Consider the following 24005-nt stretch of genomic DNA (forward strand, 5'->3'; position numbering starts at 1 on the left):
CACCAGGATAAGTAAAATGTTCAGTACTTCATATGAAAAACATTAACAAGGTCACCTTTAGGTATGTTCGTCAACACTAAGGGCAGGTCTCGGCCAAAACCTTAAGGCTTCGCCTTGTTGCAACTTCAAAGGTACGTAGGTAGGTACCTACTTACATTGTTGTAGGTTCGATTTTGAAACCATTAAGTCAACCTAGATAAAACAAAATAAAATAGCTCGATTAAATAAAGATGGTACGTAAAGATGTTAGTTGTACCTGATCAGACCTGATGCAACGACAGCCAACATAGACTCTCTAATCTGTGGAAGCAACAATCATGGTGGCGGGAACATGGACAGTTGGACGAGCCACCTCGAGCCTGACTTATCAATCAGAACTGACAGTTCGCCAACAGCAGATAGCTTGCGGCTATCTATAGGTAAACTTAGGTAGTTAGCTATACCCACGAAAAAGTCCTTGGACATCGATATGACAGTGGAACGGCGAATAACTGTGACACTCTTAAAAACATAAAGGCTTGCTTGTTGTTGTCCGGCTAAGGAAGGTTACCTACTTCAGCGACCTGGTATTGCATTCTGAAAGAACTGCGAAGAGTTAATATTGTTAGCTTTTGTAGGCTTTTATATCATAATTATATGTTTTTATAGTGTACATTACTGATTGAATTAATTAATGATTAGTTATACCATCCCGGCGCTCACTCATTCGGTCTACATCATTCATTCATTTCATTAAACAACTCAAGTATGCTTGATTCCTATTACGTCGACAAAGGTATAAAAGCAAGACCGTAGAGTGAGCGCCGGCATTCGCTCTCTGACTTCGGAGCAGTGAACATCTCAGTGAAAAGGTTAGCATAATTATTATTTGAAATAAATAGTTAACCTATAATATATCTCTTTTATTTTTCCACTTCTGACAGTTCAGAAGTGGGATCCTACAGAGAATTTTTGATATTTTTTCTAAAAATTATAAATAAATAAATAAAAAAAAAAACTCTGTGGAGAAACCCGACACCCACGAAAGGTATGTACTCTTGGTTACTTTAATATCTTACTATTTAACATATTAATTAAACACATTAACATTAAATTCAGCCACATTAAATTACATTAAATTATAATTTACGTCATATAAAGTCACATTAAGTTACATTAATTTACATTAAGTTACATTAAATTACATTGATTTACATTGATTTACATTAAATTACATTAAATTACATTAAATTACATTAATTTACATTAAATTACATTAATTTACATTAAATAACTTTTATTACATTAAATAACTTTAATTACATTAAAATACATTTAATCACTTAAAAAAAAAACGTGAAAACGTGACCAGTTGGTTTCTAAGAATATTTTATTGCTTGAACTAATTTTCATTTAGCTTTAAAAACATGTTTACTTGTTCCCAATATTTGTTTTCAGCACAATGGAGAGAGGTCGGTCTCGCAAACGTACCGTCGAATCATCGAGTGATTCCGATACAACGGTGCGTGACCGCAGCCGTAAGCGACGCAGACGACTGCGCAGCCGCAGCCATAGCCGCAGCCGCAGTCGCAACTCCAGGCGACGCACTCGCACACCCAGGAGGCACAGGCGTCGCAGGTCGCCCACGAGATCACCTCGACGTGAGAGGAGTCATCGAAGCATCGAGCCACCGCCAGGTGACAAAGAGGCACCACCTCCTCCAACCGCATGTGGTAACCAGATTAATAATCCTCTTAATCCGACACCAACTCTAGACGGCAACAATTTAGTGCTGGTACTCAAAGAAGTACTAACTTCAATAAAATCCGATGGAAATAGTGATCGCTTTTCCTCTATTAACGTCATACCAGAATTTGACCCGTCTAAGAGAGATCAAACTATAGATACTTGGCTACTCAAAGTCAACGAATGTGCGACTATTTACGGTTGGTCAGAACGGCAAACTATTCATTATTCTCTACCTAAACTAATTGGTGTGGCGCAAAAATGGTATCAAGGGTTACCAAGCTTACTACATTCATGGGAGGAATGGCAAAGTAAATTACGATTAGCGTTCCCTAGTAACGAGAATTATGGACTGTTACTATCGGAGATGCTTGCTTGTAGGGTGCGATTTGGTGAATCTTTGGAAAACTATTTTTATGAGAAAATGGTGTTCTTGAATAGATGCAATATAAGCGGTAAAAATGCAATTGATTGTATCTTGTTGGGCATCGACGATCGATCGGTGAGGACCAGTGCAGAAGCAGCACAATTTACAGAACCAGATAAATTGTTAGTGTATCTCAGAAATGTCAGGAGTACAAAACAACCTGACAAAAATATCGCACCATTACAATCAAGCAACTCTGACAAAGGACACAGTAGCTCATTTAGAAATACGCGTAATAAATCTGACTCTAGATTTCGTAAATGCTATAATTGCGGTGCGAATGATCACTCTTACTATAAATGTAGCCAGCCCTTAAAAAAGTGCGATCATTGTCATAGAATTGGCTATCTCATAGGCGAGTGCCCTGTTAAAGGTATAGCAAAAGAAAAAACAGTATTACGCATTTCCCAAAAACAAGACAATGATCTCAAATATTTTAAGCCGGCTAAAGTAAATGGCCATGAATTAGACTGTTTTATTGATTTCGGAAGTCAGTGTACAATGATACAAGAATCAGTAGCTAAAAATATCTTAACAGAGTGGTCTGAAGATAATTTGCCGGTTTTGAGGGGTTTCGGTAATTCCATAGTGCATTGTATAGGTAAATGCGAACTACAAATAGAAGTTGACACAGCTAAGGCTAATCTTGAAGTCTTTATAGTCCCAGACAAATTCCTACAAATACCTTTGTTGGTTGGACAAACTCTTACGGAACAAGATCACGTTGTAGTATACAAAACGAATGATAAATTAAAAATAGGGACAAAGTTAGAAGGTTCAGACAAAATTAAACTATACGTTTCTGACACGACAACAATAAAAGATCTCGCGGAAATAACAGTTCATTCAGAACCAATATTTGATGGCGACTTATTTATTGATTCCAGCATATGTCAATGTCCTAACAAACAATACGAAGTAATACCAAGCGTTGTTAAGATTGTTAATGGTGAAGGCAAAGTAGTTATTAAGGGTTTAGTCGAAACTGGACTAACTTTTCAGAAAAAACAACTCTTGCTACGCGCACTCCCACTAAAAGAAATTCAAACTTACGCAGTTAATGTTGTCCGCGAAAAATCCCAACATAATTCTCAAATTGACGAGACAATGATTAAAACTGATGAAAATTTCGACAAGACTGACCGAGAATCCTTAATATCTTTACTAAATGAATATAGGGATTGCTTTGCCTTCTCAACAGAAGAGTTAGGATGTGTAACAGGCTCTGAAATGGAGATTAAATTAAATGATACTACGCCTGTAGTTTACAGACCATACCGTTTGGCTCATACAGAGCGTGAGGTAGTTAGAAGCATGGTGAAGGAATTGGAAGATTCTGGCATAATACGGCCGTCTACTTCAAATTATGCCTCACCTATACTGCTCGTTAAAAAGAAAACTGGCGATTATCGCCTTTGTGTAGATTTTCGATCACTAAATAAAAGAACAATAAAGGAACACTATCCCTTGCCTCGTATTGATGATCAACTAGATAATTTATCGGGGTTTAAATACTTTACTACGTTGGATCTAGCCTCGGGCTATTATCAACTGCCTATGGCCGAGACATCGAAATACCTCACTGCATTTGTGACACCCGACGGTCACTATGAATTTAACCGAATGCCACTTGGACTCGCTAATGCTCCGTCAAATTTCCAAAGGGTAATTAATAACATCTTGGGTAATGCTAGATTCAAAGATGCATTTGCTTACATGGATGATGTTATTATACCAAGCAAAACTATAGAAGAAGGACATCAGAAACTTCGCGAAACGTTAGAGTTGTTTCGTACCGCTGGATTAACTCTCAAATTAGCTAAATGCAATTTCTTCATGAAATCGATCGAATACCTCGGTTTTGAGATAAATGAACAAGGAATAAGACCCGGAACAAAAAAAATTAACGCTGTAGCTAATTTTCCAACGCCAACTGACCAACACCGCGTGAGGCAGTTTATTGGATTAGCATCATTCTTTCGGCGGTTTATTAGAGGATTTTCTGCGATTGCAAAACCACTTACGCGGTTATTAAAAAAGGACGTGAAATGGTGTTGGGGAACCCCTGAGGATGAAGCATTTAAAAGTCTTAAGAATGAGTTAGTTAAGAGACCAATTCTCTCCTTTTATAACCCACAATATGAAACTCAATTGCACACCGACGCGTCAAAAGCAGGAATCGCTGGTATTTTGCTTCAAAGACCTAATAAAGACGCCCCCTTTAATGCAGTAGCATATTATAGTAGGCAGACCTCGCCTGAAGAGTCTCGGTTTTCTTCATACGATTTAGAAACCCTAGCTGTTGTAACTTCGTTGCAAAGATTTAGAATCTACCTATTAGGATTGCCGTTTACCATTGTCACTGACTGCAATTCGTTAAGAGCAACATTTGAAAAAAGAGACATGCTACCTCGTGTGGCTCGATGGTGGGGTATAATGCAGGAATATAACTTCAATATCGTATATAAACCCGGTACTTCCATGGCGCACGTAGATGCCCTTAGTCGCAACCCTGCCACGACAAATAGTCTTGAAGTGAGACACCTAAACACTGATTGGATAGCAACAGTTCAAAATAATGATTCGGAATTACAACGCATTATAGAAATATTAAAAGATGAAGAAACTGATTGTGTTTTAGATATTAAAAATAACTACGTAATAAAAAGGGGTCTATTGTACAGAAAATTACCAGAAGGCGACAGGTGGGTCGTGCCCAAAGGTGTCAGATGGCAGATACTTAAATCAAACCATGATGACATAGGGCACTTTTGTTTTGATAAGACTTACGATCGTGTAAAACAAAGTTATTGGTTCCCTAAAATGCGAAGATTTATAAAAAAGTACGTTGGGTCGTGTTTGGAATGTGCTCACACCAAGATTCCATCTGGGAAAAGGGCGGGAGAACTACACCCGATTCCAAAAGTTGATCGCCCGTTCCACACACTCCACATCGACCATCTTGGCCCATTCGTGTCTAGTAAAAAGAGGAATGTCTATTTACTTTTAATTATAGACGCATTCACAAAATTCATACAATTGATCCCAGTAAAAAGTACAAAATCTGTTCACTCAATAAAAGCAATCAAACAATATTTTCACACGTTTAGTGTACCAACACGTTTAATTTCGGATCGCGGAACCTCGTTCACATCGAAATGTTTCCAAGATTATTTACGCTCGTTGGGGGTTAAACATATTTTGAATGCAGTCGCTACACCACGAGCTAATGGGCAAGTAGAGCGCTATAATCGTACTATTTTAGCTGCGCTTACTGCCACTAACCATGGTAAACCAGAAAACATGTGGGACGAACATGTTTCGGAGATTCAATGGGGTTTAAACAATACCACTAATAAGGGCACCGGTAAGTCCCCTGCCGAAGCATTATTTGGAATGAAATTAGTTGGCACTCCTGATGCCCTTCTCCAATTAAATATATCAGATAATGAAGAAATAAACAAGGATATTGAAAATGTACGAAATGAAATAACTAAAAAAATAACAGCAGATCAGGCAAAACAAAAAGAAAGATTTGATAAAGGAAGAAAATGTGTGAAATATAACGTTGGGGATTTAGTCCGCGTAGAGAGGGAAATTCCGTCAACCGGCAAAAGTAGAAAGCTAATTTCGAAACTTCGGGGTCCATATCGCATTGTTGAAGTTCTCGAGAACGATAGATACGTAATAGAAGATACTCCCATATCAAGAAAAGGAAATAGGGTTTTTACTGGCACCTTCTCAGTAGATAAAATTCACCCTTGGATGGTTTATGAAAGATCCAACGATTCTGATAGTGATTGTGCATCGGCTTCCGATACAGATGATTAATATGTTATGTACTATTTAATTATTTTAAATAAAAATTGTTGCATGAATATTAGTAGTTAAGAATACACATTCAATTGATTATATGTACATATTTTATTGTTTAAAGATACCAATAATACTGAAAATTACAGTAGATCGGGATAAGAACAAGAAGGGTCTTAACCGATATTGTTATTAGATCGGGATAAGAACATGAAGGGTCTTAACCGATATTGTTATTAGATCGGGATAAGAACATGAAGGGTCTTAACCGATATTGTTGTTAGATCGGGATAAGAACATGAAGGGTCTTAACCGATATTGTTGTTAGATCGGGATAAGAACATGAAGGGTCTTAACCGATATTGTTGTTAGATCGGGATAAGAACACGAAGGGTCTTAACCGATGTTGTTGTTAGATCGGGATAAGAACATGAAGGGTCTTAACCGATATTATAAATAAGTGAATTAGTTAGTTATTATAAATAAGATGCTTATTAATATTATGATTAATAATCATATCTAAATATTAACTGATGTTGTAAATTCTTATTGATATGTGTTGCAAGATGATCTAATGTATAATTATGAAAATAGAATTCTTAAGTATTTCAAACAAGATTTCACGAGACGTGAAAAGGACAGGAAAGGCCGACTGTTAGCTTTTGTAGGCTTTTATATCATAATTATATGTTTTTATAGTGTACATTACTGATTGAATTAATTAATGATTAGTTATACCATCCCGGCGCTCACTCATTCGGTCTACATCATTCATTCATTTCATTAAACAACTCAAGTATGCTTGATTCCTATTACGTCGACAAAGGTATAAAAGCAAGACCGTAGAGTGAGCGCCGGCATTCGCTCTCTGACTTCGGAGCAGTGAACATCTCAGTGAAAAGGTTATCATAATTATTATTTGAAATAAATAGTTAACCTATAATATATCTCTTTTATTTTTCCACTTCTGACAATATTATGACTAATAATTATTACTTATTTAGAAAGTTTTCAGCAAACTCTAATAAATCAAGCAGCTATCATGTCACCGCTGCCCGGTTATAACTCTGTACTAGCTTAGTAGATATATATACCAGTTTTAGCCTTCAGCTAGAGGCCAGAGAGCTCCTAAATGAGATGCGAGTACGAGCATGACACAAGTAATTTTTTACTTGGTAACTAGTTACGTAACTAACTGAAAGATCCATAAAACAGTTGAGGATTACTCAAAATGGAATTGTGAAAACGGCACGTCTGCATCTTAACCAGTCAGTCTAAGTAGTTTCAGCAGATACAGTGTTGAAAAATAGTTATGAAACGTTTGCGCCAGAATCGAATTAAAAATACATTTTCATTAGAGAAGTCGTTTAGGCATGAATAGGTACTTTCACCCTTTGGATTGTGCTCCAAATGATGACCTTCGAAATTCATAGAAATTTAATGACGACTGCCATTGTTTATTATCTAGCCCCGTACATTGAGTAGGGCTGCGGCTACACGTGATGTGATACACAGTACACAGTAGGTATATGCATGTTCCCAGAATAGTGGAAGTTATAATTTTACCAAAAGGTAGTCGTCTCGTGCAAGAGCACCGTTACTCGATTTATTCGATACACAACTAGTAGACAGCTGCTGCGTAGGAGGTTCACGCATTTTTCAACAAAGAGCTCGGATACACACTCACAATCCACTAGGACACAAGGAAGACAACTAATATGGTGCCACTCAGAAACCGCGATGACACTCCGATCATGATCACCCGACAGTAGGATCATAATAAATTCGGTAACTTGTGAAGCGGTATGGTATAGCAATAGCAACTTTCACGAAATCAGGAATTAGCTCAGTGCTTTTAGGTTGAACACTCGCCGGTGGGATTCACTTTGCTCACAGCCGAGAAAAGAAAAGACTCAAAGCTGGAATCTGCCGATGTGTCATGACACTTAAGATAGTGTCTGGGGGGTCACTTTATATGACGAAAAACGAACTTTCAGTGCACTGCGGCGCGAGCCGCTCTATCTGTTTGTATGTATTAAACGTGCCGATTGCACGATAGCTCTCGTTCGTTCGTTTTTCATCAGTATAGAGTAACGCTCCTGTACTTACCGTGCGTCACCATTCCCATGAGCAGTCCAATGATCTTAAGGCAGTTTAGAACAAAAGCTGCATTAGACAGTTTCTTCAGCAGAGACATCGAAATAAAAAATTGATTGCACAACTATCCCCAGGAGCAGTCTACAGGTCACTTTGGGCAGTTCAGAAGAAAGCTGCTTTAATAGAATACCCTACCTCAGCGGAGGCATCAAATTGAAGTGCTATAACACTTTTAGAAGCGGTGCACGTTACCCGATTTGTCGTCATCCATGCCGTGCGGCTACGGCGACTGCAGGTGGTTACTCAGGCTTCCTTGGTGTGCCCTTGTATGGCTAACATGACCAACCTTGGCAGTATACGTTCGTCTGCATATGCCAAAATCACTGATGAATAGCGCACGTTACTCGATACCTTCTAAATAAGTCACTCATAATGATGGCTGATGATGATGATGACCGTGCTAGCAATAGTGCAGGCGGTTCCGCTGAGCATAAAATCTCTTCCCAGACAGGGGGCGTTTGGATCTGGCAACCAGAACAGGAGTGCCAGGTGTGCGCAGCGATGCAGGTGGGACAACACAGCCGCCAGGGCAGGAGTACATGGCTGGGTCTATGCAGCGATGCAGGTAGCACAAACCGGTGGCCAGGGCCAGGACCGGGTGTACGCTGCGATGCAGGTGGCACAAAACGGTGGCCAGGGCCAGGACCGGGTGTACAGCCGCCAGGGCAGGAGTGCATGGCTAGGTCTATGCAGCGATGCAGGTACCACAAACCGGTGGCCAGGGCCAGGACCGGGTGTACGCTGCGATGCAGGTGGCACGAGACGGCGGCCAGCGCAGGAGCACAGGGCCGGGTGTATGCTGCGATGCAGGTGGCACGAACCGGTGGCCAGGGCAGGAGCGCAGGGTCGGGTGTACGCTGCGATGAAGGTGCCACAAGACGGCGGCCACGGGTGCAGGTTACACGAAACTTCAATTTCACCGAATCGGCCTGCCTACCCTCAGCGGGTAGGTACCGGCGGATCACATTACTCGCCGCACATGCCACAATGTCCCAACATACTGAAACTCAGAGCCACGTGCTTCCTGTAAAAAATCCTATGACGGTCCTGGAAAGCTCCTGTTTATAAAGCCTTACATAAGCTATAATCAAGTGCATTATTGTAATAGCAAAATTTTTATCAACTGTTTTCTAAAAATATTAGAAATTGAGGGTAGAAAAATATATTTTTATTATTTTTTCCCGTATAAAATTAACATATGCTTTACTTAAAGCGGTCATTAATGTAAGTATCTAGCTCAAGCGCCACTAGTAGGACCGGAATATGTGATCAATCATCACCACGACTATTGAATCGGACCCTACTGCGTGGGATAAAAACCCCAAGCGCCGGAGCATTATGACCAGTGGCTGAGCTTTTAAAAGCAGTAAATAATAGCATTTTACTCACGGCTTATCAACTCAAACCTTCGTTGCGAAATCCTCAGCAATGGCTGCGTGCGCAGCAGCCGGCAGGCCCCGCGCCGCCTGGTCCGCATCACGCTACAGCTCCCGGCAGCGAGGACTCCGCAAATTCAATATTATATTTTTCCCCGTCGGAGCGAAGCCGACGAGAACCGTGGCTACATTGAGCCATTTTGCCGAAGTGTTCACTTCAAAAATCAAAAACCAACTGAGGCGCGCGGGCGACTCACTCTATTTATATAGGCACCCGCACCTTGCAAATTAAAGGTGGAGAGAAAAATGGACTTTATTTAACTGTCACTGTGACCCTTATGATGCCGAACACGGAGAAAGTCGAAACGCCATATCTCACAATGTTTAACTAGGTTTCAGATAGGCTCAGACTACATAATAAATACCAATGTTAAGTCATATTTTTGTTAATAAGTTCATTATTATTATTATTATATATAATATTGACGGTGTCTTTCCTTAAGTTTTACTGTTTCATATAGCAGCTGGTGATAGTAGGTGCGTATTTCAGGTTTCTTAATATAATCCATTTTGGACACTACCTACCTATTAGGTAATTCCTACAGGTACCTAATCCATAAATATTTAGGTATACCGACTTACTGGTTACATTTCGAAAATGTAAAAGTACTTGAAGTTGCACTCCCATATTCGCAATGTTTTTCGCAACAATGTGTGTAGGTAACCTAGGTACTTCGTTAATTGCGCGATAAGTGATCTGAGCAGCTGAATCCAGGGCTCGTCCATCAGGCCCGACGCGGCGACGGATCAGGCATCGTCCGTGATTGCACGTGCGGGCCGTATCTCTCTTCAAACAGGCCCCGGAACACGACAGGCTTTTAAAAGAAAGCTGTTTTAAAACCCTTATCAGATGGTATCCTTTACCACTTGTGTTAAGTTTTAGTTTCATGGAAGTGAGGTAATCACAGTTTATACGGGCCCAATAAGGGTTATTATCGTATTATTGGCACGCTCGAGTCCGGTCTAACTACAGTTTGTTTTACAAGTGCCTTGGCCATACTGACTTAACCTACAGGTAAGACCTAAGTACCTCGGTACTTTTAATAACATACGATAGGGTCACCCGCGAGCCACGAGCTTCTCAAAAGGTTCTAGATTGTCATGTAAGCAGTTATATCATAAACAAACAGTTAGTAAATAGTCCACTGCAGGACATAAGCCTCCTCCAAGATTGAAGGGTGCGATATTCTCCACTTGGCAGACGGGTTGGACAGTGGCAGTTAGGTAAGTATTACAATATTAGAGAACAAATATCCGTATTTCTTAAAACAAATATCCTGGCCTTAGCCTGGCATCGAACCCGGGCACATTACTAACTTCATCCGGTCGTAGTCGCGTGCATTCACAAGGATATATTCTAGATATATATTCTAATCATCATAATACGCAGCAATTACTTTCTTACCTGATTGGGACCTACTTACCAGGATCACGTGACAAGAGAATATGTTAATTAGGACTAGATACGTATCTTATCTAAGTATGTAGGTATAGTTCGGTAGTTACCACGACCGAATTAATTAGCTACGGGTCCTACGAAACATAAATAAGATACCCGATTCCTAATTTAAGCCTACTAATTATTGCTCGGTTGTATCTTAAATATAACTTATACTTACTTAATCTTAATATACCTACTGAAGTCTAAATAAAAAGAGAAGTTTATATACTCACAAGTTATTAAAGCCAACAAAGCAGCCAAAAACAATATGTCTTCATCGTAGCCATGAAATGGCTTTTGACGGTATCTTCGCAGTTTTCCCTCTGCGCCAAGGTTTGACAGACAATCCAATTTGATTCGAGTTTATCAGAAGACCATGTTTACAGATTCGCACTTTTACGCTACTTTTACTTGTTGTTGCTTCAGGCGAGAGTGGTTTAAATGCAGAACACGTGATTTTCTTGTAAGTATTTCTATCTAGAACCTAGGAATGTATCTTAAGACTTTATAGACTCTATGGTTCCTACCTCCCTTTAAATTAGAAATTAATATAACGTGGGAAGTGGCAAAAATTATGAATGAGTTTTCTTTGTTCAACGAGATCTATTTGAAGTGAATATTACGAAAAGGTGAGAAAACGCCTTACTCCATCTTCAATTTTCTGCGGTCGAAATAGATTTATATTTTTATCTATTTGCACGATAGCTTTCTTTGTCTCGGTGGAGACTGAATTTCCAAAATATTGTCATTTTTATATTTACTAGGATTCAGTAAGTGCTCAGAAATGGTTCTGTATGCTATTCTGTTTTCTATAATTATCGCAGTAGGTATTTGAGCATGCATATTGTAACACAGTAATGAGAGCGTTCGTGTCAAGGCGCCTCCACACAGCGCGGCCAGCCAAATGTAAATTATACTCGCTAGCTTCCTCACTTTAATTAACTTGATCTTGCACAGAAAATACCTAGTGTCTTGAAACTAGGCTGCGGGGCCTTGTAGGTACTTATTGGTGTAAATTATAATGATTGCAATATTTACTTCTTCCTAAAATATAGGATTAAGTAGTTTGTTAATGTTTATTAAGCTTGTGTTAAATGGAAAAAAAAATCCAAGGGTAAGTACTTCGAATAACCTTGAGAATATAACCCCCGTATTCATATAAAAGTTTAGGACGTTTTAGCAATTGAACTGTTATGTCCCTCTCTGTCAAAGAGCAATTAGTTCAAAACAGTTCAATAGCTAAAACGTCCTGGGTAACTTTTCTATGAATAAGGGGGTAGGTAAGTTTCTATGCAATTCGTAGCCGTGGTAAGTAGTGGGTAGAAGATATTTAGGTTATCTCTTAAAATTAATTATTATTGAGTCGTCTATTCTAAAAGGACCCTAATCCTGGTACTAGTTATTATTCTGTGCCCTAATCAAGCTCTGCCACAGAATAATAACTAGTACCAGCTGGCTCTGCTAAAAAGAAGTCCTCTGTTGCAAATTCTACTTTAGTAGGTTGTCGCTGTCCGCAATCTATTTTCTCCATACGTTAACGATGCGTCGGTACGCATAGATAATAGGTACGTTCAGTAATGGTGGCGTTGACTCAACACTTTTGTTTAAAATGTTAAATGACGCGTTAACTTAATAACAGCAGAGTTGCTTGATTAATAGAATGTTACAGAGCACTGACAGGCGAGTTACACTTAAATCCGTCTTTATAAAGTTTTTATTAAATTTTATTTAATATTGCTCTACGTAACTTAATACTTAAGTACTTACATAGTATTATTTTTACAGATTACCTCTACATAATATATGTATATGTATGTATTATGTTGAAATGATTCACTACATATATTATGTATAAAGTGCACACTGTAAAAAAAGTTGCAAGCTCTGAGTGGGATGAAGTTGCATTATCTGTCGTAGCCGTACCTATACATAATGATGTATCTGTACGTACTAAGTAAGTACTGTAAACACGTAACGCGCGTATGTCGCGTGTGCTGAAAGCTTCATTAATTACGCTGATGAGATTCAAACGTAATCCAGGCTTTCATTAGGATTATGCACGATGTAGTCATAGCAACTAAATACCAAATATTATTAGCTGAATCTTTTCATTACACGGCTACTGAAAATATAGAGGGCGTCCATTGTTGTGAGTTGTTATTGATGGTTTGCGCGTCATTCGTACAAGCTAGGGCTAGGCGGGTGCGAATTATTTGTATATGCTGGCACATTAACAGTACAAAGGCTCCGCAGGTGGCTCGCCGATTAATCACGGCAGAAATCAGAGGAGGCTCCGGTCCGGGCCGGGGGGCGGGGCGCGGGGCGCGGGGGCGCCGGCGGTAGTGCAGCGCCGAGCCCGCGCCGCGCCGCACGCCCCGCCCCCGCTCCGCGCCGCGACACATGACGACACGCCGGCTTATCAAATAACTACCACCAGATCAGACTCCAACAATTAAACTTCAGGTAAGTCCTCCTCCGCATCCATTAAACTTTCCTACAGCGCTTTGTTTGCTTCACAAGAGCTTTTCCCAGAATTACGCAAGTTTTAAAGTTCGTTGGTAAACAGAATTCAATTAGGTAGTAGGTACTTTTACTTTAAAGAATATTAAAAGTTATTTTCGGAATTAATTAACGTGTTGCCATCGCAACCTGTTGCGAAATCGTCTTCAGTTGGATTATTGGATTTGGAAAGTTGTGGCCATTATTTATGAGTTTCATGATACAATGTTCACTTCGAGTTTCACCGCAATAATACCGCTACTTAGTTGTTGTTATTCAGAGATCTACATCTACCTACTGCTGCCTTGAGCCACTTATGAAGAAATATCTGTAGAAGCCGCGTTGCTTGTAAACAGAAGCAAAAGCATATCTGCTTATTTGTTTCAATAGTACTTACCAAAATAAGAATCTTTCAAGAAAACATCAATAAGAAATAATGTAAGTAGAGTAGGTAAGGTACTGAAAAATACTCTTGATATGCATTTTTTTTTAAATATTTTTAAGTAAGTACCTACGGATACGGACGTAGGTTGGCACGGCAGTATGTAACTTGGTGAAATTGTAAATATAGAATATTTTTTTTTATATGTAAGTACTTTATATTCTATCCATGTTAGACAGAATCACCGTCGTGTCGATAATTTATATTTTCTTTGTCGTCTATCGTGAGGTACCTCACTGCTGTACCCTGCCCGGAAATGTTGATAGGTAGGTACGTCGATATCTTCATTACGTTAAACAATGCTCTTATTGAATAAAGCGATTCCTACCAGACAACTGTTGAACGAAAACATTTAGAAAATGTTTAAGTATAGCACGGTGGTGGTGTTGTGGCGCTTCTTGGGAGAGCCCTCTATACTATGTCTATGTATACGGATTACGGATGGGCTGATGATGATGATGGCAGTGGTGCAAGAGTTACGTCACCGTTAGAATTTATTATAATCTTTGATGTGATGGTTTCATCTATTTTTTTAATTTACTTCTAGGTAGGTAACTTCTATTTTTTATTAATTAGAATACTAGATTGTAAGTTTTTTTTTTAATTCGTCGTGTAAGTACATTTGTACTTATATACCTACTTACCTAGGATTCCTGAAGCTTAAGAAAAAATATAGTCCCTACAATACTTATAGAAATACAGCTCAAAAAAAAACTCTGCGAAAAGAAAAAATAAAAAATACAGAGCGCGGGAAAGTTTACGTACTGAAGTACCGACGCGACAATGAAACCCGAAAACTTGCCCTCTTACCTACAACCCTACGGTAAAGTTTGGTAAGAATTCATAAGTTTTCACGAGTTTCATTTATTTGATTAAATAAACAGCTCGTCAGCAAATATTTCTTGCTAGCTGAACAAAAGCCGGTAATACGGCATTAATTTTATAGATTTTTGTTAAAGTATTCAGTCTTAATTTACTTAGGTACTTATTTAATTGGATTATGTTATGGTATGATAAAAAACATGATATTTTATAAATAAGTACCTATATCTATGTAAGTATAGATAAATATTGTTGGGATTGGCTGGCATTGTTAAGTGAGCATTCGAGCGTAATCGATTAAATAGTTATCAATGTTATAGAGAATTGTGCGTGGCCAGCATTGCATATCGGCCGCTCTCGGGCCGGCCATTGTTAACTGGAATAACTCGGATTTGCTGGACCCCAAACGTCCAATATTGTATTACATACTATACTTAGGTATGTAAAGCATGTTCGAAGGATGATGGCTTTATATGTCCATCCTTCCACATGAGTAAGTTTGCACATGTTGTAAAAGTACACGTATAACATTATTTTGCAATGAGTACAGTGTTCGAACTTCATATAAATCATATAGGTACTTTCTTCAAGACGGTGACGGTTTACCAATTGCCTTTGTATCATTCTGAAAGTCTATCTTTTACATCATACCATATACCTACTACACACCTCAGACTGCAAGAGTCAAGTTGAATAAAAACTGTTGTAATATTTCACAATTAGTATCTGCGATAAAATAATAGACTCTAGTTACTTTCCAGGCCTAAGTTAGCAGTTATGAAAAGTTGTCATGATCACGCAGTGAGCGTTTAGTTTATTCAATAAAAGCTGTAAGCAACCACTAACACCTGTAACTTTTTACTGTAAGTTTTATTGCCTCGTTAGTGCGGGCGGCGGCGGCGCGGGCTTGTTCGGAAATGTACCGCGGCGTGTTACTTTCATAACCGTTATACCTGTTCTATATTTCTTTTATATCTTTTCGTTACGTGAATTTAGTTCTATGATAGGTATATACTTACATAACTTACATTATATTATGAACGATTAAGTAAAATTTACAACTGCTACGCAACACCATGTTTGTTCCTGTGCTAGATAGTACGGTTAGGATAAATCGTCAAATGTTTGCTTAGTATTATGAAGTGCCTAGCTCTAGTTGTGGTGGAGGTGGGTAAATACAGGCGTACTTAATGTTTTTCGTCTCTATGTTTACAATTCAGTACTCATTAGGTTTCTACCAAGCTTAATATAAGTACTTATAAATGTTTCTACCTCGTAATATACTTACTTAAATTACACTGCGATATACTTACCTACGTATTTCTAAATATTTTCCTACCACAATCTGAAACTATCTCCACTATTATCCATACAGGCATTTCCGTAGCTAAAAAAGCTAGCAAAACATTTTTATTTTTTTCAAAATGAATTTTTCAATAAAACAGATATAATTTTGATTGAAATGGAACGATAGCAAGTCGTCACGTAGCATTGCATAGTTGCATACTCCATTAAATGAATTGGATAAAACGATTTTCAAATACGTTGGCACACATGAGTAGAGGCTGGTATCTGGCATAGCTATAGATAAGTATAGCTACTACTTATTCAGATTCAGTTTATTTAGAAGTTTTAGAACTGTATACCTTAGTTATCCAATGATATTCTCAATAAGCATTATGTAGGGAACCCGGGGTAAGACGGGGTCGCGGGGTAAGACGGGCCCCCCCACATATATGCAAAACATCTTAGGAATCTGAGTAATGAGCCAATAGATAGGCTTAAATGATTGACCTTTAGTGCGCCAGTGACGGCAGGTGTGAGCTCGTGCGTTTTTTGTGTTAGCGCAATTGACAACATTTTAAAATTTTATACAGTTGAAATTCGAAAACCATTTAGAGATATGGCTCTAATATTCACAAAAAAAAATGTTTCCGATTTTTCTATTGATTTATTTCAGAGAAAAACATAAAAATCTAAATTATCATTCGTGACATCACGATGTGGCATAATAATTAAACGCGCTTTTACTTCTAAAACATGAACAAAAAAAAACATGTTATGTCACTTTGACAATGAAAATGACAAACATCACTCAAATCACTCAAATGTCTGTCACATTTATGTGTCCTTGTCAATGACGGAAGTTCGTGATTGGTCCTCGCCACAAAATAAAGTTGAAGATGAAGTTGATTGGTCCTTGTTCATGTCAAGTTAATGTCATCCAACTTTTTTTTTTAGGTTAGGCAGGCAACGAAAATATTTTTATCCAAAGCCTCGACGTGACGTCACTCATACTATAAATATTTTGAACTTTGAAATTAAAAAAATATATTAAAACATAGAAATATTAAGAAATAAAAAAATACGGGTCAACTAAATTTGTGATATCTCGTCGAAAATAAAATAAAATCGGTGAGCATTTTATTTGAAATGTTGTCAATTGTTTGTTTTTGCGTAGTGCCCATGTTATTTTTGACCGGTAGAAACAACGTCACAACACATTAAATAAAACAGTGGCGTTTTTGGTAATTGTGTGTTTTTATTTAAGGTTTGGTACGCTTTGTTTAGATATGTGCAAAATCACTTTAACATTTTAAGTTTTTTTTAATGAATTATTTTTATAAAAAATATAACGTGGGGCAAGACGGGGTAATTTTAAAGGGGCACTATGGTGTATGGATCAAGCTTGGTAAAGTATTTTTTTTTCTCCATCCGATATTTGACATTGAAGAAGGGCTCTAAAAGGGCTACAGGGAAGTTGGCTAAAACACAAAGCAGATACTGCCTACGAAGAAGAATAACAACGAAGATGACTGTGTCTACCTCTGCTGTGAGGATATCAACAGTCCCACTTTAAATCTAAGGAAAACTGGGTCAGATGTCAAAGCTGCAGGCGTAGGGCTCACACTGCAGGTGCTGGTGTTGACGATAAAAACACAGAAGAAGTGTTGTTTGTATTTATTCCCCATTTTTTACATTTCTTAAAATAAGTCAATAGTAAGGATTACTTTTTTTAGAAAATGCTGTGCCAAAGTGTTCGTCATTAAGCTCCTAATGAGCCATAAATAATTGATAACGTTGTGGTTATAAATACGTGTTGTTTTTTTCATTTTCCCTTAGCGACCCCGTCTTACCCCGGGTTCCTACTACGCATTATTACGTTGGGTACACATTTTAGAACATATTTTAGATTTTCACTTTTGTTGCGTTATTTACTGAATATTTAAAAACTAAGACTGTAGTTGACTGTACTGTAAGTACAGAGTGTTACACGTTACAGTTCGCATCCGAAAGATAGTTCCTGAACATCTTTTGTTCTAAAACATCAAAATATCGTCCGAATATCTGTCTATCTCATATATTTTCCAATTTGGTGAGCAAATTGAGAGCTTAGTATAGAAAAACAGCAGACGCACCTAGATAGGTTTGGTTGTTTGGTTACGCAGAGATTGATTAGGTGATTCCCCCGAGTCACGCCCGTCGGTTCTGCTCGCAGCAGAGAGCCGCCGCGACCCCACTGCCCCACCGTGGCCCAACTGCCCCACTGCGGCCCCACTAGCCCACAAAGCACTCAGAAATCAGGCATGCGTTCGTCCGAACGACGCAACTCGCATTCCCATTGTAGGTACAGCTGCGGCCATTTCAATAAGAAATACCTCTATACATCAGTCGAATTCTAAATTACCTACAGGGTGATTTCTTCGTTGTTCGCTCTAATCCAATTTTCTTCGTAATGTCGCTAAAGATCGTGACAACATTCCTGAAATTCTTTTTTAGAAAAGGGTTGATCACTTTCAACACGTAAAGGAGAGCACCCAAGAATTTAGGCCAATTTCACTGCCACGCCGTTTCCATTACACCCAGGTTGGAAGGAAAACTCTTTTTAAAGTATGTAAGTAAGTGACTGTTCTGAAGAGCAGACTTTTAAGAAATTAATTTCTTGCTGCCCGTCGGTACGAGGTAGCTCGAGGTACCTCATTCCTGTAATAGACGTGAGCTCTCAATGCGGCGATGTGCAGGCTCCGCCGGCGGGCCCGCTGCAGTGTAATCATTGTGAGCTATTGTAGAGCGGTCGCTTTTCGCCGCCCAGCGCCGCCCAGCGCCGCCCAGCGCCCGCCCGCCCCGACAGGTACCTCCACTTCGAAAATGACAGCTGCAAAAGCCATAAGGGTTTATGAGGCCTGTATACTGGCTACAAAAATTGCAATAAAGATCTTTTGGCAATTTTATAAATCAATATACCTAGTATTACAACTATACTCTTGCTGTAACTAAATTCATTAAGTAAGCTTTGTAAGTTCCTGAAAATAGATTTTCAGATATATACTATAAGTACCTACTTATTTAACGTTATCAATTTATCATACTGAATTTCTTCTCCAGTGACTTGAACATAATGCTGTCTAATTAGGTGCATTAAAAGATAAGAAATGAGTTCTGTATTGTGTTTTCCGGAAGCAATCAGGGCCTAAAGGAAAAACAGGCGCCAATTTCGTGAAAGCCTCGAAAAAATACAGGCAGGTCGTATTATTGTACTTATAAAATAAATAACGAGTCTTCTCCCGCTCTCGTACAGGAAGCGTACACGTTGAAGCTTTGTTTAAATAGATTGATGTGTATTTTACTTATTTACGAGGTATTTATTATTTATACTTACCCACTTCAAAGAGAATTTACCTTTCTTTGCTTTTAATGGTGGCACTTGAGTACCTAATTCGTTCGCCCTCAATTTGGCTTTAGTAATCGATTTTCTGCTACATTTGTGATAAAAAAATACACATTAAGTGAAAACAGAGTTAAGAGGAAGTACTTACCTAGGGCGGCTTGCGTGACTTCCTATTTAAAGATATTTTAATTTTAGTTAGCTAAACGCATTTATCTCAATAAACGTATTTATACTAAACACAATTTGTATTGTCTTGCACGGCTCATTTGAAGTTGTAATTTAGCTAAACGTATTTAGCATGTGTTACGTTTCATTCTATGCATATTTTCATCTAAACTTTTAAGTTTTTAAATGTTTACGGCTAGAAAAATGCGTGAACAGAAACAAATGCCGTCAAAATTTTACTGACACTGTCACTAAGTGACACTTGACACTACACAAACAATAACAATGCCAAGATCTGTACAACATAAGAATTGAATTGATTTCTCCCTCTTCTGCAACTCCTCTTCCCTCTCCATATCCCCTCTAGTTCTGTTCTCCTATGAAAGCGTTGCGTTAGCATACCTACAGATGTTGGAATTTCATTTCAGTTTGTGATAAAACTCAAAGTAAGTATGAGTGGAAAAAGTGGCTCACCAATATGAAGCAATACCATGAATGAAGGAAAACATCGCGAGGAAACCTACATATCTAGATTAAGCACATCTTGATATGTGAACACACCAACCCTCAGTGGACCAGCGTGGTGGGAAATGGTCCAAAATTAGGAATTGTAATGGTACTAGGTATAGGTACGACATGCTTCAATGCCGCCGTTTTTGACAGATACAATGCCACTAAACGTATTTAGCGGCGCTAAACAGCCAATTTTGGGTATTTAACTTTGACACTTCGATAAACGTATTTAAGAACAAAATTTTTGCTATGCAAGACGTTAATTGCATTTAACAACTTAAATGTGTTTATTTTACCCTTAAACACAATTATCATACGTTACGCAAGCCGCCCCTAGTATAGTTAAGTTTAAGTTACATCCCATCTATAAAGTTATAAAAACGGAAATGGATCCTAATTCTTTATTTTCATGACTTTATTTAAAAAATGCACTGTAGTTTTTAGTGTTTAGTCATTTTAATGCATCGTAGCCGGATGGCAGCAATTAAAACCGTATTTGATTAATTGATCATGTGTGTATGTCCGTTTATCCGTCGCACTTACATACTAACCCATGCAGTCAGTTCTAGACAACATTCCATCTCATTGTACTTTTCCTCAGATGAAGCAGATTGGAATATTTCAAACAAAATTTTCAATTTTAGATCAATGTTTTCAAAGTTTAACTACAGCTACACAGATTCACTCATCGATGGATATCAATATAAAAAATAAACAGACGGCAACACTGACGCAAGTTGGCAGCGCCGAACAAAACGCTTACATTCCCGGGCTTCTTAGAAGCCACATATTTTAGCGTGAGCAACGTTCTACTTTTGTTATGTGTACAGTAGAGCGAGCGCCGCAATAGCTTTTTTTCAAAAAAGGAAATGCAACTGTAGGAAGTTGTAAATCTGTGATCACAAAAACGTTGGAACAGGTGTTCCGGCGTAGATGCGTTGCACGCGGCGGCCGGGCCCCACCTGTAGGTACTTTGCAGGTCAGAAATACATGAAGTACTCGAGCAGTACTTAGCCACAAATGCCACGCCGAGGTCGGCGGAAGGGCCTCAGCTTATCACCGGCTTCGGCTGCAAACCACCTCGCCGTTTGCATTCATTGGAGAGAATAACTGATTCGTTTTTGCTAAATATTCACCAACACGAAATTCCACTGGTAACTCGAGCTCTGATGTTGACGTTTGTTAAATATGAAAGGCCAGTTTTAGACTGGGTTAGTTCGGAACAAAAACATGTCTAAGTACTTATACATTTATGTATAACTTTAATATAGTTTATGTTGATCGACGGCTGGTGGCGCGACGACGGCGGAGTTGTGGTTAGCTAAAATTTATCTGGTCCTTTATTTTAATGGCTACTATTACTTTGTTACAAATGACGAGCTACTGAAAATAAAATAAAAAAATAAAAACCATGCCTTGTAGTTTTAAGTTATCTATTAAGAAAAAAAGGCATGTAATCCATAAGCAAACAAAACATAGATCCCGAGGGGGCTTTAAGTCTTTGCGGTTCCCTTTGCAAACATTTTTTCAGCTAATACGCAATATGGATAAGTAGAACTTTTCTAATTTTAAGCAATTGTGTTTGAAAGGTTCCCCATTTCTCTTTTTCTGTTTAATCTAAAGGTATACTTAGTACGTACCTTTAACACGACCCAAGGCACCCACTTCAGTGTTAAATAATCAAAAGATGTGTAGCATAATTACAGGGACTGCCAGAGCCCGTATTGAATTAATTTATTTGTCCTAATTTTAACATTTAATTTAATTTCCAGTCTTGAATGGGGAATGTTTTTGAAATTTGTGTTATCAGAGATGTCTGCAGAAGCGCTTTGTCTGAGGCCGGCTTCACATTTTTGTTTGTCCACACAATAACCCTCGTAATTTGAGCTCGTAAATCAGCGCCTCGGTAGCGAGTCTACACTATGCACACCCCTGGCTTTGTTTTAAACGTGTGCCTCATGTTTACCCCTACTCTATAAGGAACTAAGTACATTAAGAACGGACTGTATATAAGTAATATGCCCAATCACCACATGTAACATGTAGTATGTTCTTTATACTTCATTCGTTTCATATCGTTTTGAGCTTTTTATTGTGTTTTCTGTCGTATCGCATGGACGTACTAGAAAAATGAGACCCACCACCAAATTCTATGTGATTATAGGTACCCATAAACATTAATATTTTGGTTTTGGGTGAGCCACATCAAAGGTAGTCAGCAACTTAGGTCGTTTGGGGTACTAGAGAACTGTTGAGGTCGGACACAGCCCAAAACTATTCAACGATGACCCTTCCAACAAAAAACTATTTTAAGAATGGTCGAAGGCTAAAAGGGTATTTGGAAACAGGAAAATTATGATTGAGGAAACGGTTTATTTCCTTCGTTTGTTCAGATGAACTTTCTATAGATACGAAAACTTTTTATACCTATACATAAGTAATGAAGGTAAACAAAGCTAACAGTGACGGACATTTTGTTCTGAAACAGGGGTAGTTAATATTATAATCCCTGTAGCATTTGATTACATTGCATTATCAAAATTACCACTAGTATTTGACAGTCGGTATTTAGATTTTTGTCGTAATATTCGTAATGCCATATTATTAATTGGTCTAGTGACGTTATTGTATTTTCAGTTGGCAAAGTTACGAAGTACCTCGCAGAAGATTAAGCTATTACTATAGATTAAGCTACGATTCCGTAGAACCCATCAACCGGCATTGTCCTGCAATGCTTTCACCAATCATTCGTAGCAGTAGATCAATTAGCGGCACGCCACGCCGCGATTACAGTTTAATCGGCGATACCCCCGCGATTATCCCGCATAAATCTACTGCGACCGCACCGCCCGCCCGGACTCGTGTGTAATGAGGTAATACAGCCGAACAGTATACTTAAAACCATTTTGTTAATGCAACGCCCCTCTGAAATAGTCCAGTGCCGAATGGAGGAAGGTGTTACACTTTTATGTTTTAAATTGGTGTAACGTGACTTGGCACTGAACGCGGATATATTCTCCTTGCGGGGATGGCGCCTATTGTTTACTTCAGGCTGAAAATTTGATAGCTTCTTTTATGTACCTATTCAATTGGAAGAGTCTTCCTTTCGTTTTTAGCTACATAAGGTTAATTTATACGTAGTGCTAGGAAACGATTACTTCAAGGTGAATGCGTGGCGCGGCGGCGGCGCGGTGGCGGCGCGGCGGCGGCGGTCGGTGGAGCGGCCTTGCCTCGGTGTGATTTAGATTAGTGCGGGCGAGGAGTGAGGACTAGCGCGTGGCTGTCGGCTGGCGCGCCAGACGGAACTGTGGGCTACGGGTAATTGTTAGCCACACTTCCGCTACGAATTTCTAGCATTTTATTTCCCTGCGTACCCTGTGTTTCTGCAACCGTGTTACGTATTCATTAAAATCAAATGACGTTTTAATGCCCGTAAATGTAGGTTAAATCTATTGCCTATTTGTAAAGGGTAGATAAGGATCCGCTCATAAATCATTTTGACTATTATTTCATCCCCGCCATACCGTCGAGGTCGCGATACAGGGGGGGATGTGGCTCTGCGGCTCCTGCCGCCGCGACCCTTGTCTGGACCTGTGTCAGATGATGTACTCAATTATTTATCATGTACATGAAGATATTAAAAAGTTTAAGTAATATTTTATATAGAAGTACTCGTACTCTATTACGTAATATTATGGGTGGCTTTCAATTATTATAGTCAAGTCAATGATTACTTTCAAAATAAACAATAACAATAATTCTCAGAGAAGGATAAATTTACACAATTTTGCCTTATTTTAAGTTTTTATTTTTAAAACAAATTTTAAATGGTAAGTATTCAGAAAACACAAGAAAAGCAGTCTTAATTAATAAAGTTTCTAAGTATACCGCTACGT

General features: G+C 38.6%; 1 protein-coding gene across 1 annotated transcript in view; it reads left to right on the top strand.

Moving 5' to 3' along the window:
• The first annotated feature begins 13344 nt into the window (after positions 1-13344).
• The window catches only part of LOC105381996 (RNA binding protein fox-1 homolog 1-like), a 68923-nt gene continuing 58262 nt past the window's right edge, over positions 13345-24005 (top strand). The window contains exon 1 of the mRNA XM_038118198.2: positions 13345-13462. The gene's annotated coding sequence lies outside the window, so the exon portion shown is untranslated. The remainder of the gene's footprint in view (positions 13463-24005) is intronic.

Source organism: Plutella xylostella, chromosome 10 (assembly GCF_932276165.1).
Source record: "Plutella xylostella chromosome 10, ilPluXylo3.1, whole genome shotgun sequence".
Lineage (NCBI taxonomy): Eukaryota > Metazoa > Arthropoda > Insecta > Lepidoptera > Plutellidae > Plutella > Plutella xylostella.